Genomic DNA, 17,712 nt, shown 5'->3' with positions numbered 1-17,712 from the left:
ATGTATATAGTTATAACGTTAAATAAAATGTCAATAATGTGTTATTATTTAGAGCCTGTTTCACAATGTAAAAGTACCTAAGTCCTGAATAAACTGCAGCTTGTCAAGCAAAGTTGTCGTTGGCATTTCACCATCTCCAAATAATGTATGAAACGCAAACTATTTTGACACAAAGTATAATGTGTAAGTTATTTTATTTATTAGTCAGTTATCCAGCACTTTATTTGAACATTGTAAAATAGACCCTTACATTTGACTTAACGATTATAAATCGCAAACTTTGGTGTAACGAAAAGAAGGAGCTGTCAGGCAAAGTATTTTGTTCGGCATTACCCTTGTTGAAAGATAACCGGAAGCCAACCAATGTCTATCACGTTCTTTATTCTTTTTTAGGGAAAGGATATAAGCAGCTGCAATCTTTTTAGTTGCCGTATATGATTGTAGGAAACGATCATCAAATTGGGTAACAAATAAGTCCGCAGAGACAAAGTGATTAATTATGAACATAAATAATAATTAAAAAACAATTATTCATTAATTCTTATATTACAATAATATTTCTTTTAATACAATTATTTTAATAAACGAATGTTATTAAGAACTATTTCTGCAGAAAATAAGGTTTTCTTTATTTTGGCTTGTCAAAACATATATGAAAAGAAAATAATATTAAATCAAATTAAATAAAAGGGAAAAAGCTTTCATAATATTATCAAAATACTATTATTTGTGCTAGCAAAAAGTTTAACGAGTTTCGGTTAAGGTCGCTTAATTCAATAACAACAATGCACCCAAAGCAGCTCCCGAATGAGCTCAGGCAAAAACAGCTTTTGACAGGATGGCTTTGGAGCTTATGCGAAAATTTATAGAAAATTGCATGGAACACGCGTTGCGCTCGAAGGGTGCGCGGGAAAATGTTGGGGGGTGTATATTTAGAAAAGCTTAACGCCGGAGATCGTCAGTATACGCCTGGAGCGCGAGCGGAGCGCATGTGTCCCGTCGCCCCGTCCCGGATCGTATCTTACGTCCGATACCGTGATTATCATAAATAGAAAATAATTAATACGGAACTACACGCGTGTTGAGTGCTATGAACTGGATCTGACTGTGCCTGTGCTGCAGTGTGGACTTAATATTTTAAACTAATCGCCAGTTTTATGTCACTGGCTAATTACAATTTACAATATATTTACTTTTAATTTAAGTTGATGGACTTTAGAAAACTGCCGTTATTTCTACGAGCTTAAAAGGTACGTAGTGGGATAAATAAAATACATCACTAGAATGAAACAAATCCGTCATGTAGTACGTAGACACTAAGACTACTATCTTTTGTTTGTGTGGTAAAGGTCAATTTAGTAATGTTATCGTTGCCCGCTTCCTTCGATAAAGTGTTCACGTGTTCGAAAATAAACAATTACAATACATTAAACATTTAAACGATTGTTGTTCATGAATTTTAAAGTATGACAGAAAAACTTTGAGTTTTTTTATTTAACTTCACAAGTCACTTTCCTGGTTGTCGCTAAGTGGTATTTGTCTTTGCCGTTTGTAACGGAGTTCGAGGGAAAACTTTACGTACTGCCGTTTCCGACTGTTTAAGAATTCAGTCCGTTTATTCATAAATTAGTATAGATGCCACGACATCCGATATCGGGAAAGCTTGGATATTATTATTCAAATAGAAAATGTTAGATGCGAGGCGTTTGATTTATCTGACATTATTGAGCCCAACATACGGGTTGTTTGACGGGTGAAATGTTTATTGGTATATCGTTTTTACGTTGAAACATTAGATTCCCGGTCAGTGAGCGTGTCCAGTGAAGTGTAGCGTATGGAATTTCCACTTTACGGATATTACTCGGCATGAGAATTCGTCTTTATATGACGATACAACATTAAGGAACTTTGAAGACAGCAATCTGGACCGCAATATCCTATGCGCTGGAATTCTATGTTGAAAACAAAAACGCATTGGAATTTGTTTCTATTTGAACATTATTTAATTATGCTAACGACTCGGCAATAAGCTACACTGTAATAGTAATTCTGTGTTGCTTTATCTTAAAGTGAAATTTTTTCATGTTATATGTTATTTATTTTTGATGCATTTTGCGATTTATGTAATTAATTGTAATGAAAATGTTATGTAATGTATCTTTATATTTTAATATAATAATGTTATGTATAAGTGTTTTACACTTTAAGATTTCAAAGTTCATATTTGTTTCAGTTCCGAATTAGAACAATATAAAAAATGACAGTTGACTTAATTAAATTATACAAAAAATTTGGTCGCATTCATTGAATGAAAGTGGTGTAAAATTAGAGTTAGCTCTGAAGTAAAGTTCTCGAAAGTCTTATGAAAAACTTAGTACGTCATTTATTTTCAGTATATCATTTTTCGTTATACGTTAACGAGTAACGCGTCCATTGAACCGTGTTGGAACAATCATCTCGTACTCCGGGCGACGTCTTGTTTTATAAATTACTGTGTCGAGTTTCTTTCATAAGAGTTTTTCGAGCAAAAAATCGTTAGAAGTGCTCCGTATTATCTCTTTTTTACGAACACGTGCCCTATTTAATACTTTAGACACTTGTTCTATTTTATGTTATAGTATTGAATGTACAATTTTTGTGATTAATTAGTAAGAAAATTAATTTTGTATTCTTGTAAAATTGAATAATTAATATAGGTACTAAATATTACTGAAGACCTGTGGACTTTTTAATCACATTATTTTTAAGCTTATAAGTACTTTTACAGACATGATTGAAAAATAACTTTTAAAGATATATTTTGGCTAAAAAAACAGACAAAAAATGTTTCGAACCTTGATACAGAGCTTAACGTTTCTCACGGTCTGTACACTTTTGAAACAAACAATCGGTTATAGAAATTTTGTAGACTATTTCGCTTTAAATTTAATAGTTGGTTGTAGTTGGTCCGGTCTACTATTACCACCAATTAGTTGATTCAGAGCGGTGTTCTTTGATAGCCAGCGGCTGTAAACAGAAAATTGATCCAACCGGACCGCCCCGAGACCCGAGTACGATCTGATCTGACCGCATCTAGATTGATTTGTGTGACCGTTCGTAATATCTTAGATCGTCAAAGTTTATTTACTATTAATTAATAGATACAGATCATGTTGACAATTTAATATTATTAAATGATTTTTTAAATAATTTAATAAAATGTACTTAATGCGTAATTAAATTAGTACAACAATATTGGGAGTTTTAATGTTTTAAGTTATTAGCAAAATAATTTGCGAACATGATGTTGTATATTTTTCCTAACTCAAAGAGGATTAACGAGTACTTGTCATTAATTTAATATGTAAATTTTTTACGTAAGTCTAGGGACATTTTAATTTTATAAAAAAAATGTATCGCTGTAACTCTATGGTTAAAGGTAAGGATCGCGAAATATGAGGTCGTGGGTACCAATCCGTCATTTGACTATCTTTTGACATTCGGCTGCTGCAGGCTCATGTTTTTAAAAAAAAAAAACACTAAGCATGATTATTTTTTCCAAATTGTAACTGTTATGGAATATTTAAAAGGATTTTATGAATAGGAGTTAACCTTACAATCTAAAAGTCAAGATTTTCTTAAAAACGAGGACAGTTAAAAGCTTATTGGCAAAAGTAATACCTTATAATGTTCGAGATGAAGAAAGAATCACGATTTTATTCCATTATCGGTAGCTGCCAGCAGCTGACCTAACGCAGTTCCCGTGTAATCCTCATTCGACAAAAGGCGTTAGAAGTTCACCGCTCAACTCAAAACTTTTTATTTTTATTTTATATTATACAAATATTCCATTTTAAAGTTATTGAACGTATTCCGTGCTATTTATGGAGATGTTGCTAAAAGTTATCTCATTGGAGAAAAATTGACAATTATTGTCAAGTTGGTATTACCTATTATTTGGTTGGTATTAAAATGAATATTCACTAAAGAGTTTCTAATTGCTTACCAATTAATTGTGTATTTTGTAACATTATACGGCACTAGAAAGCAGTCGATGATATCGATATTTTAAAATAATATCGCTTTTTATAAACGAACAGATATTTTGTAACCACTAAAAGAACACGAAAAGGTCTTTTTCATATAATTAGTGAGGAAATTAAAATTTAATAGCCAGTTGCCTCTTGACGCTTCAATATTATATTTTATGTTTATGTCCACTAAAAGTGTTACGATCAAAATACGATCGAATTAAAATTTATATTTCATATCGATACAATCAAAGACAGTAATAACTTGTAAAATATTTGACAGTTTTTGTTGATGTAAGAGTAGACGATTGCAGGGATTCTAAGCGTCAGTATAGAGAAACTAGATTTTAGACATATCGACTTCGAGACATCTATAGTATAACGTAAAAAATACAGAAAAATCACACCATGCCCAAGCTAACTGTAGATGTATAGTTGTTAAATTGATATTCTGTAACCAACCACTACGTTTTTTCAATAAACTTACGTAAAAATAGTTTATTATATTTAATAACCAAATTATGAAAAAGTTATTGTTAAAATAAACTGAAAATACATCTAGAATATTACTAATCTTAAATGCCAAAAAACAAATTAATTTTGGTTTTATCAGATTTGATAAAGACGGATTAAATTTATTTTGAGGTTATTTCTACTGTAAATAATCACATTTGCAGCACATTAACTGGACGTTAAGATACACGACCGGTGTATTTTTTTATAGACGTCAGTCGCACTCGTAAGCTGGGTGATGCTGCTTCTTTTTTAATTCGTATATACAAAGTATTGGAATAATTTAGTTGGGGTCGTTCTTTACTCAGAATCATACTTACTTAGATATATTTAAATGTTATTTTGATAGATTTCGGAACACAAAGCATAGAGGGATTCGCTATTCCAATACTGAGGCTGGGTTCAACTAAGTATTACTTATGTTAATCAAGAAATAATTATACCAAAGTGAATCCACTGTAAACAAATAAACAGTATACAGTCTACTATTATACTCGGAAATTATCTTTGTAAAAAACCAAAGCAAATGAGTCACCCACTTCAACCATATTTAGCATAATAAGACTATAATTTTTCGCTACACAGAACATGTAAAGAAGAATGAAATTAGTAGCCACTGAAATTGAGAATTGAATTATAAATACTGCTACCGCTCGTTGTAAATATATAGGGTGAAAGAAAAACTTAGTACGTCTATTATATTGGCATATAATGAATGTGCGTTCATACGGACGTGGGTACGGATCGTATGAATAAGTTATTTGCACCCACCGTCGCATTAGGGCTGCTATTGTTACTTTTACAAATATCATTTAGCGTTTAATATTAATTATTTTTATTTGTTCCCATATGTATGGCATATTTCACAAATATGATAATGCAAAATTTATTATTTATTCTAAATTTTAATATTAGTTGCACATAATATATTAATACGTTTTTGTAACGTTTGACTTGCACAAAACTATTTTTATGCAACCAAAACTCTACTTAACTAGTCGTTATTATGAAGATTAGATTTGTCAAAAAGAGCTAAACTTAAATTACTGAGTAGGTTTCTATACTCATAAAGACGATTATATCTTGAATGAGTCAACTAATTTGTCTAAACGTAAAATGAAACAGTAGAAATGGAAACATGTAGACCATCAGTTTCTATATTGAATACGAAGATCTGATGGTGACCCTATCTCAGGTCTATTCGCTTCACGGGCTTCGGAGCTGTAAGCTGTCTATACGTGTTATAATAATTTAGTCTGCGTCCAAACCACACAAAGCGTTGCTGGTGCTCACAACAAAAGTTCCCACGGTAAAAATTAGATTTTTTCCACTGATCTTTACACAGAACGTTAACGAATTAGTTCACTGCACTTTAATCGATGTTAACTACGTGCATTTATTATTCGTTAACAGCGCACTGAATTGTATTAAATGATTCACTTGAAATGTAGCATTTTTAAAAAGAACGGGCCCACGTAACAATGCCATAAAATTAGCTTAAGCAAATAACATTTCATCTTTTTAATCTCTTGTGCGGTTTCTAATTTTAAAAATGTTTTATTTATTACAGGTTAATATGTTTATTAAGTTTACAGTAGAATTAATCTGTTTACATAAATTAATTTTCAAAATTTAAATTATATAAAGCTTACATATGTACTTACATAAAAACTATTATAATTTACCAGTATATAAGCTACTTAAAAGTTAAATACCACTTAAGGAATAATATTTATTCCCGTATACATAAGAGCTATTAAGTATCCAACTTATCACTACACAATGAAAATTTAGCACGTACAACGTAAGTATATTTAAAGCTCATTAGCGTTGAATCAAAGGAAACTTTGTTCATAATATAGTTGTAAAACCGTGTTTATTTTAAGATACACCTTCGTCTGAGCATAACAACTGACAACGATATCATACACTAAATAATCTTAATTACTCGCAGCTTTGAAATATGTATGCCGAAATTTCAGAGAAGTCTTTACATGCCACGTTCAGAATGTTGCTCATACCGAAAAGTTACCCGTAATTTTGTCGTCAAAAATAATACGATGTCGATAACATGAGCGGACACACATAAGAGACAATTCAAATCTAGTGTCAGTTCTTCAGATTTTTTCTGACGCAGCGGTGGTGTGTTTTAGGCGAGAACAATTGAATAATCGGCAAACGTCCCTTTATCGTCCCTAGAAAGCCGGTAACGACCGCCGATACATCAGGGTTAAGGGTGTGCGATCAATATTCAATATCCGAACAGAATTCGCCTCTTCCGATCGCCGGATATTCCAGATAGACTATTTCATGATCCGGATTCGTCCGTGTTATTTATTAATTATTATATAATTGTAATAAATTTAAAGTATTTGCTTAACGACCGGAAGACTACGTATATGGCACTTAAATCCGCTTTAAACAAAGATTTACTGGAGCATTTAACACGAACCTAAATAAATTACATGCGCGGAGTGTGCCAATGGTTGTTTACGTAACCTCAAATACTAAATTACAACAATTGTTTGTTTAAATTAATTTAATTACTAAGTAATTGCACTTGCTAACTCTACAAACTGAATTTTTATTTGTAAAAAGAGTTAAGCTATTTTTTATGACGTTAGAAATCGGTGCTCAAATTTCGCTTTACCTTCAATAATGATGTTCACAAGTGACTCAATGCAAGGTGTATATTACTGACACATATTAAAGCACGTACTTACGTATTTAGTAGCACGTACATAGACATTTGAGATTTTGTAAATATAATATACCAATACAGTAATCACCCTTTGTAAGTTACATAGCGTATTTAATAGCCGTATCTATGAGAAAACCAGTTCAATGAGGCTCCGGGTATTTAAACAATCCCTTTGACCCTCAATTGCTAGATGCCTGATATGGAATGCTGCCTTACCGATAGAATGTGTATAACGTATTGAAAATGACGTAAGAGTATGTCTTGATCGCAAAATATATCGTAGGTGATATGATAAATTATAAATTAAATGTTTTAAAAAAATATTTTGTATGTTCATAATAAAAGTAACGTCTTTGGCAATTTTTACTTCTGTTTTTTACTTTTTATGTCATTTTTTATTACGAAATTAACAACTGAATTGCAGAATTACCGTTTTTAATTTTCAATCCTATTAAGAAAGTAACTTGATTCAAATTAAATTAAATTCGACGCCATATAATGTAAATTATAAATAATATAATGTATGCTTTAGCACTTAGCAATCAGTTACAAAATTCAAGTGTTAGTTTGCTAAGTGAGCACTAGCTTGAGCACTGTGATTTCATTACTTCGATCAACGTTCCAGAACTAGTAACAGTTAAGACAAACTGCTTCTCCAGCACTCCACCGCACACATCATTAGCTAATTTATCTTGCATTTGGAACATAACATACGTTGATGCGCTGTCTCTATTAAGACCCGTTTTTCACTAAGTGACTATCTGCACAACTTCCATTTCTATCATAGTCTTAGCTGCTCTGGTGGAAATTGTACATAGGGATAGTTTTAACAGCTGTAGCTTAAATGATAGAAATATAGCAAATGCGCTAGTAGTGTCGCTAGTGGAAAAAGGGTCTAAGACTGCTGAGAATCAAGCAGACTAAGTAAATTCTAATATCGAAGTGAATCTCATCACTACAAGTAATTGATATTTTACTACATAATTAGTAGCTGTACTGTGAATAGGTTTTGTAAATTAAAGTAAGGTTACTGATGGCTCTCACACTATAACCAAAGCGAATTGCTACTTAATCCATTTAACTGATGGATTTAAAGGGATTGTGTCCTTGATTGATTCATTAATATGAAAATTTAATTTCAATTTTAATGAGATGTAAGCTTGCAATTTTCTCCTGGTAATGGATCGTCATTTGGAAAATGTGTCATTCAATTGTTTGTTTATCTATATTGATTGAATATATTTAAAATTTCGATACGAATATATATTTCTCGTTTTTATTTATTTTCGGAATAATGAAAAAATAATCTAAGCATTCATAAGGGGAGTGGAGACAATATTTTTTTTATATTTCGAATACAGGCGGGAGTGTTTCTAGAGTTAAATCTAATTTTTATGATATCTTATTTTGTTTATCAATGGCTAGGTTTTTCATTCTTCCAGTCCGTGTGTATCTTGAAATTCAATTGCTTTACTGTGTATCGTGATAGTTGTAATATTATTCCTAGATAGTGGTTGCGGTACAGGTTCGTTGTCCTGACAATCCCGCCTCGCATCTCGCGGTGTCCGACCGAGACGCAGGTGCGCGCTGCACCTGCCGACCCGACTTACCATAAAATGCGATTCCAACCTACCCCGAGCACAACTCTATCTCATTCTAACACTAGCAAGTGAAAGAGATAGAAGCACAATCACGACCGACATTAACTCAATATACGGAGCGCGGCCGAATGGAATATCAGTTTTTATCAACGCAAAAACGTATCGGAATTTGAAGTCTGGGTTAGCTGTAATCACCCGCGAGGGATATTTAAAACAATATCCCAGCTTTGTGTTCGGGCAGGTGTGTTTTTAACTTTTTCCCATGACATTTTTTTTTAAAGAGTTTGATTTTTCACGAGGTTGTAAAAGTATTCTGTTAATAATACTTGCTGAGTTTATTTTTCTGTCTAGTGTGACGTCTTGAGACGTGGCTCGTTTACTTACGAGTTTATTTTGGGTTTTGTTATTCCAATTCAATAGTTTATGACAATTCAATGATAGCTTTCTGGTTTTGCCATGAGATATACCATTTCATTTTAAATTAAAAATAACCCAATTACAACATAAATTTCGAGATAATTTGTCTTTTAATCTTATTTATTTTTATCGTTTCTTTCTTATTTAGGTATTAAAATGAAAGGAACCGATGAAAGAGTTTTAAATAGTCTACAAAAGTGACTAACTAGTTTTTTTTTTTTATGAAAATCTTGCCGCACGATTTAAACAGGATCTTCAATCTACATCCGTAATGGAAGGATTCGAAACGGTGAAGGCGAAGTTTTTAGAAGTCACGCTACGGCTCGTTGAACAATACGTCTTAATTAAAACCCCTCTCCGTCAGACACATAGCGGCATAAATTCCATATAATTATTTAATTACGAACCTCGCCGCAAGACGTTTGATCAATATTGGGGCCACACCTCAGGATACACAACTGATATTGAAAATCGTTGGCCTTTGTTTCTTAATGAGTAATAAACGATCAAACCTAATATAAATTGTACATTAAATTAAGTTAACGTATTACCGAAAGAGCAATAGTATGATTATTGCATTTAAATAATTATAAAATACTTTTTTTTGCTCACTGACAATTAACAACAGTATGTAACTAAAAAAATAGTTAAATAAGAGATAAACCATTTAACTAAATCCAATCAAAATTAATATGATTTCAATTTAAAGGAGGCATTGGAGGCATCGTTATAGAGCAATTATCATAGCTTTAAGTATTGTTTTATCTAATGTCGGGAAAGTGTATTAGATTAAAATAAATGTTAGCAAAGAGGCGACTGTGGATTTTCCGCTTGCAAAGCGTGTGATTGTGCGGTTGTAGCAAAAAATAATTCTCTTCTGTCACGAACAAGCGTGGTCGACACCGTGATACTTGCAATTTTAAACTTTGATAAAATAATATTTAAAGCGATATGCTTATGTACAAATTATAGACTTTAAAGTTGATACGATCAAGCTTATGAATTTTTAAAAATATCGTCCTCAAATTAATCCTAGTATACATAAAAATAATATCAGAGCGCTTTGCAAGCAATTGAAGCTTTAAATTTTGTTATTCTTAAAAAAGGATGAATGATAACTTCCTAATATATTTTCGTTAGGAGTCACTGCGATTTTCACGTGTTAAATTGAACTTGAAGGGCAATTTGGTCGCACTGAATGTGCTAAAAACGTATCAGGTTTACTTTACCACTTTCGTACGTCAAATAGTCACAGCAAGCGTTTACTTTATTGTGACATGTATCTCTAACAATAGGCTGGACTGCGAGCTCAGTGGCATCCGTAGAGCTTTGCTTTCGTTTTGTTCTTGCGACGTTCCTGCTCGTCTAGACGTAATAATTCTAACAGGTACTATAATAGTAACAGACAATGTACATAATTTTCAATGCCTGTGCCGTGTATTATCTGATTGTCGCGTGTTTGCGTGTGTAATATATTGTGTAGGTTAATTATGTTTTATTAGCTGCCTTTGCTACAAGGAGTTATGGTAGACTTGACATATCTGTCTATACATCAGTCTTTAAAACTACTATTACGTATAGATGTGTATGATGACAAGTATTTCTTTTTTCTAGATTATTTAATCGAATAAAGCATTATTCCTTCTTCATTGTGCAGGAAAATCAATTCTACGCACTATACAATTGAATAAAGTTTACTGTTTCTTTGTATCAGGACTAGGTAATGTGGAAGTTCAAAGCAGAATTTACGTAACTGTGTTAGTTATGAATTTTCACGTACAAAAATGTCAAAGAATAGGACATATTCTTTATGTTCATGGAATATTGTCGAGATTTCCCTAGACGTATCAAAGTCGCAACCCTAATGGTCGCTTAAAGGGAACTCGCTTGCCCGGGTACAAATCAAATAAAAAGCTTTTACTTTGAAGGCAAATATGTGGGTTTATTAAAACAAAACATCAACCGCACTCATTTCCAATTCCGGCGAGGGAGTGTGCAGCGTCGGGCGCCTCTTAACATTCACGAAGCCACAGCCGCGCCGTGCGGGAGGTATATTTAATTTGAATTATTTCAAACCAACTGACAGAATGTCTAAGCGACACTCCGAAACGACAATAAGTAAGCATCTGAAGAGGAAGTTCCGAAAAAAAGTGGCCTTTGTTTGCCGTTGAATATTAAAATGGCTCTGAGAATGTTTCTAAAGTCGGACCGAATCGGGGATCGCGAATATTAACTTGACTCATTCTTTTTTAAAACTAAACGATTTTAGATAGGACGAATGATGCGCACGTGATACAGTATAATAAAGTTGTTATTTATTAATTCGGACGGATATTGAAAGTTCGTGATGGGAAGGGACCGCACACACGCCGCATACAAATTAGGGCATACATTTAAATACGAATGAAATGCCTGTATTTATGGCTTCAAATTTATTTACCCACAACTTATTAAATGTAATCGTATACACTTTGTAACTTTCGAGAAAGAAGACGGTTCAAAAAGCTTTAGCATGTTTTAGAATGTTTCGCTTGGCGAGATCCGATAAATTCCTGTGGCCTACGTTTGCTTTCGCTGGGAGCGTAATTATCTCGAATTAAGCGAGTCATTACAGGAGCGGCGGTTAACGAAGTAGGTTTTCAAGACAAATCTCATAACGGGAAGGCTCAGTTTCGCCTCCGAATATAGCGAATTAGCCGGCTATCATTAATGCTCTGTCGTTAGCAGAATAAGATTCGGTGGCTACATTTAATAACGGTCTTTCTATTAACGAGTCAATAGTAAGCGTAAATCGTTTAAAATACAAATAACACGAATTTTTTGAATATATTTGCAACAATTTTACGGCGAAGTCGCTCAAACATTGTTCAACTTTTTATAGTTCCAATAAGTAGTGTAAAGTGTCGCAGGCGCGTGGCTCGGCGATGGACTACTTGCACCTTGCACGATTGCTAATCCAGTTTTGTTTGACTAAATATAGAATAAAATGTAGCGAGATGACTGCATCTCCGACGGGCGTGCGGTTCGCTCGGTATTTCTGCGGTTGACGGTTTTTATTCGCGCCTGCGGTCAACACCAGTTATGGAACTGGAAACGCACGCAACTTTTTTTTCAAACCTTATTATTTCTGGTCAATCAAGAAATATTTAGATTGCCACTGTTTATGTTGTTTAAAAAACCGTTATTTTTTGTTTTGCACAATTGACAAAAACGACCCTCGCATTTATCTTTCTAACATTAACGCGCTAAAATTACATCGTTCCGTTATCATAAATCATTACCATCAAACGGTGCTGCTTCTAGCCAAGTCGGCTTTCATCGGACGCTTTCAATCTGGCCTCCTTTATATTATTACAATAAGTGATTCACTCGCCTACCATTCGCTCACTTTTCGGTAAACATTATGTGGAATTGGCAATAAATTTCGTTCGGAAATATTGTTCCGGCGAAGTACACGAGGCACATAACAATGGGTCCGGGACTGAGATGTCATTTCATGAAGATGTTCACTTGGATGTTTTGTTAAGTCTAACAATAGTTTTATTTAGCTTCGAGCCCACTGCCCACACGCCTTGGCTAATGGCAGAGATTGTATAAAGATGTTAAGATGAAAGGTTCATATTGTAAAAGGGCCAATAATAAGGGCTGCTTGCATTCCATTGTTGTATTTTTTGTGCAGCATATCCACGAAGGTTTGTTTCATAATGGGAAAGGTGTCAATCGCTGTGGCCGGTGAGGGCAGGTGCACTCGGCCGATCGGGGCCGTAGAGTCGTGGAATAAAAATGCTCATAACTTTATTCTGCAGCTGCCCGTCAAACGGCCATCGATTCGTGCCCACCGCACCACTCACACTCGCCTTTTTGTAAAGCCCGCTTCCAGAAAAATGTTAACCGACAGTCATTATTTTTAATTCGTGCTCGGCTGCGCTGCGTATAGGGAAAAGATATTAGAAAATTGTACTCGTAATAATAGTTATCAAGTTTGAATATTAAAAATAAACTTAATGATATCTTGATTCTTAAAGCGTAACCTAATTAGTTTTTGAAGTGAAAAAATATGCTTTTTAATAATTTTGTTACTTATTATTTTACAATTAATAAACATTTGATTACATATTTATTATAATAAAATACAAAATATTACAAATATACTTTACTTGATCATTTTCATCATCATCAAATCACTATACCTGCATCCTAATGAGAAACGCGGAGCCTACTCTTAGTTAGGGGTGCCATCTGTTTATGTTGGTGTTATACTTGATAAGGTATCTTAATACTAAAAGTTTACGTTTAAAATAAATTCTCATTTCACTAAGTTCCTCCTCAAAGACCGGCTACGAAACTGCAGTTCCTCTGGTATTGCAGATGTCCATGGGTGTCGATCATCACCTCGGTGTTCCCGCTGCTAATTTGCACCCTTTATCTTACAAAAAAGTTTAAGTAAAGTTTTGTTCACACTTACATTTTAGTTAACGATGTTCATGTTATTTCTTGGATTTGCATTTGTTTTCTATTCTTGTTTTATGGCGTTTTCAATGAAGAAGTTTAGTACCTATGGTAAGAGGAAGTCCATTCAGGAAACTAGTATGTATTCGTTTTCATTTTACACATATTATACTTTTGAAATATGATTGATGAACTGATTTTCTTGTTATTTACCATTAATTTACCAAAAAGTCCCAGCACGTGTTAGGAGCCCATTGTTAATCTTAGAACTGAATAAAACATAAGATGCTCGATATTGTACTATTAGGGTTAAGGCGCATTTAATACGGTCTTCTATGACGGAACGATACGTGCAAGTTCCCGCGATTACTTAACCCCCTTGTGCACGAGCGCCTAATGCTCCGAGCTTCCGACAAACACTTAATTAAATCCTAATAAAAAGACGTCTAAAGCACAACCCTACTCGATTATGAAAAGGGGAATTCATAATGTTTATCTTTTATTACATTCTATAATCAAACGAATATAATATGATTTTATGGTACATATTTGTGTAATATTAAATTTATGAAAAACTTTTTTAAGCTTTTAAAACGTAAGTTAGGTAATCCATGCCAAATCTAGACTCGAAAAGAATCGTTACGTCAATTTACAAAAACCATTCGTTCCGTTTATATTATATATTTTTGTATGTGTGTTTTATATTCTGACTTTAATAATATTTGAAGGCGTAGTCTCTTCCTCATTGAATTGTTCTGTAGCAAATTGCTTTTAAATGTTAAATGTCCCTACTTTGATTACACGGATTAATACAAAAGCCGGTATATGCACGATCTTACGAGTATTTAGAAGGCATAGCTTTCGGCTACGTTCCAATAAGACTGACGGCGACTGAAATCCAACGAAATTACGTTCCGTTTCACTTACTCGAATGTAATTATATTGATATTGCAGCTTTACGCTTGTGTAATATGTTAAATACAATATTACATACTTGACGCTGTTTGTTCTTAGATGTTTAGACGGATCATATGTCAACATACATATTGTACGAGTATCGCTACATCTACATATTAATGAGAGCGTTGTGTCATAATACGGTACGTTATCATAGTCTGTCTTTGATATTATACGTTGTAAATATAAATAATTAAATTAATAATAACACACATAAGAAAATAAGCAAATATTTTTTACTGATTGTACGAGTATATGTTACATAGATAAATTAGGTTCAAAGAAACAAAGTGATAACAAATAAATTTGAAGCTGTACAAGCTTGGAATTTGCTGTCATAAAAAACAAATATCAGTTAACTTCTATTAGCTGTATGTTTAATATAAACAAAGCACTATATTGTACGGTAACTGACACAGATACTAAATTATTCCTTACGTAGATCCAATATAAATCCATCATATAAGATCATATTACAGTGAAAGTTAATATTTATAATGGAGCTTCGAACATTTGGATACGCGTGAAATGATTTATGATCTCTTATCTGACTTGACTATGACTTTTTAAATATTAATACACGATCGGTGTCGCAATCTAGCGGTTTCAATTAAACCCACCCACGTAACGCATAAACCTTTCTGAACTCCACTCTCTACGTCCCGATCAATTTGCTTTATCTGTGAAGGGCTGCTTATCGCCGTCTAAAATATTTACAGCACAATAAAAGTCGTTCCCTTAACAAATACACCTTATAACTCGGTAATGAAATCTTTTGACAGCGTTGTGATAACATTACGAAATGGTCTATCTTTTATTTGAATAAGGAAAAATAAATTTTGTGTCGTTCACTTGTGTATGATAATTAATTTGCTATTTTTTGCCGACAGGTAAATTGCCCGCTGTTATCGTAAGTACATACACTGAGATGCTGTTTGAACGATGTAATTTGAGAATTCTCTAACTAATTAAAAATTCTTTTAGTCTACATTATTGTTGGCGACGAAAAAGTAATTTCGCTATTTTAAGAATCGAGGCGGCAAGTTGCATAAAGAACATTATTGGGCTCATTTTTAAAGGATTACCAAAAACGAATTTTTATTATTGGATAGTTCGAAATGAACAATCGAAACGAATATTTGAAAGACGAAAGTGCAGGCAACATCATCTATTTTATTGCCGGCTTTCCGATAGTTAATTTTTTGGTTTTAAAATGTTATGGAAACGAATTCTTCGTTTCTCGAAATTGAACAATAGAGCAAAGTAACAGCCGCGCCGTGGAAGCCATAAAAGAATAAAGTTTATGGCACTAATTTTATAATGGCTTGCAATGTGCAAGAAACACGGGACCAGATGTTTTGATAAATATTATAATGCGTAATATAGTGAAATTAATATGTGAATATGTGTCGTATAAAGCCAAAGTGTCCTGTAATGTAAAATGGTCGTCACAGTACCCGCGCTAGTATATCGTGTGTGTAACGCAATCTGTGTACGAATGTATCGCCAGTTGTCTACTCTTAGATGTGAGTATGTTGTAATGGTAACTTCAATGTTAATTATGTATCGAGTCAGTTTTGAATGTTGCATGGTTAACCTATATATTATTGATAATGTGTATTTGTGTTTTTGGATAGGTTAAAATGTTGATAAGGAAATAATGTAAGTTGTCGTACCGTATTAATTTTATGTATGCTTGTCACTTGCCCTTATATGTATCAGTGTAATACTATTATTCATGCTCTCCCATACGTCTAGATTTAATGATATTAGTTATGTAATCTAGATGTGTTTAAAATAAGGATAATTTTATATGTTTGTAGTTTGTTATTGTATTTTATCCTTCTGTGTGTCTATTATGTATTGATATGTACTTATTGTATTTTCCTGTAACTGTGTATGCATATTATTTATATGAATTGAATAAATATTAACCAAAGGGTTAGTCTAAGAACGTTGTGGTCCGAGCGCTAACCGAGAGCCCCTTCCTCGGCTTTAGCGGGCTATAAATATGGCGCCTTACGGCGATATCTCTCAGTCGCAACTCAGCCTCTGTCGAGACCACACGCGCTTAACTCACCCCGAGGAATTTCGCTTTTACTAAAGTGTTTTTCTCTGGCGACGTTTGCCGTTTGTTGGTCCGTAGTAGTCGCTTTTGCTACTTCTCTGCGGATCCTGGACCGGTGTTACCGGCGCAAGGTGAGGATCGAGTTGCGTGCCGCGAGGTGCAATACGAGATTCTCGCTTTGTTTAATCGCACCGGTCACCCAATTGGGAGCTTGTCCCAGGCGGCGGCGGGTAGTGCCATTCAAGGTGCTACCTGGCTTCACGCAGCCGAAACAATTATATTCGAATGTAAAAACAAATGAGTTAAAACAAAGCCACATCATCATGGTTAGGTACATAATGTAAAAACATAAATCATTGTATATTAACGCCTTTGCAATTCAATTATCAATATCCTATAAACAAGACATGTACTGGTAATTCCAGATATTCTAGTATCTCTGCGATGCCAATTTATCTTAGATAAGTACAAAGCAAACTCGTAAATCACGATTAAGCCGTATAAAAGCACTAAGTAACGATACATACGGAATGTACGGAGATTTGTTTGTGTAATTGCATCGCCGATAAATATGAGCTTGAATTTGAAATTAATCTCTGTTCTGATAAGTTACAACAACGAAGAATGAGTATAAAAATGTGTTATACAAATAAAAATTTATTGAAAAATGCAATAAACAGTGTAAGTGAACATTAATCAAGTATTTTAATTTTTTAACTACAAAAGCACTTTAAATGTGTAATCTTCCTAATATTATATATGCGAATGATTAGATAGATGGATGGATGGATGTATTCGCGAAACAGCTCTACGGATCTTGATGAAACCTTGTCTACATATTACGTATTTTTAATTCCTCGTGGACGGAGTCGCGGGAAAATTTAGTTTCATATAAATACACGTAAATAATATTTAATATAAACTAATATTTAATTAATAATTTTTTATCTCAGTCAAGTTAAATATTTGTTAAGCTTTTTTATCCTACATAAATAT

General features: G+C 33.4%; 1 protein-coding gene across 1 annotated transcript in view; it reads left to right on the top strand.

Moving 5' to 3' along the window:
- Nucleotides 1–975: 975 nt before the first annotated feature.
- LOC106714414 (leucine-rich repeat-containing protein 4B) overlaps nt 976–17,712 on the top strand; it is a 58,505-nt gene continuing 41,768 nt past the window's right edge. The window contains exon 1 of the mRNA XM_014507458.2: nt 976–1,250. The gene's annotated coding sequence lies outside the window, so the exon portion shown is untranslated. The remainder of the gene's footprint in view (nt 1,251–17,712) is intronic.

This window comes from Papilio machaon, chromosome 2 (genome assembly GCF_912999745.1).
Source record: "Papilio machaon chromosome 2, ilPapMach1.1, whole genome shotgun sequence".
NCBI classification, from domain to species: domain Eukaryota; kingdom Metazoa; phylum Arthropoda; class Insecta; order Lepidoptera; family Papilionidae; genus Papilio; species Papilio machaon.
This window is presented reverse-complemented; position numbering and strand designations above follow the sequence as displayed.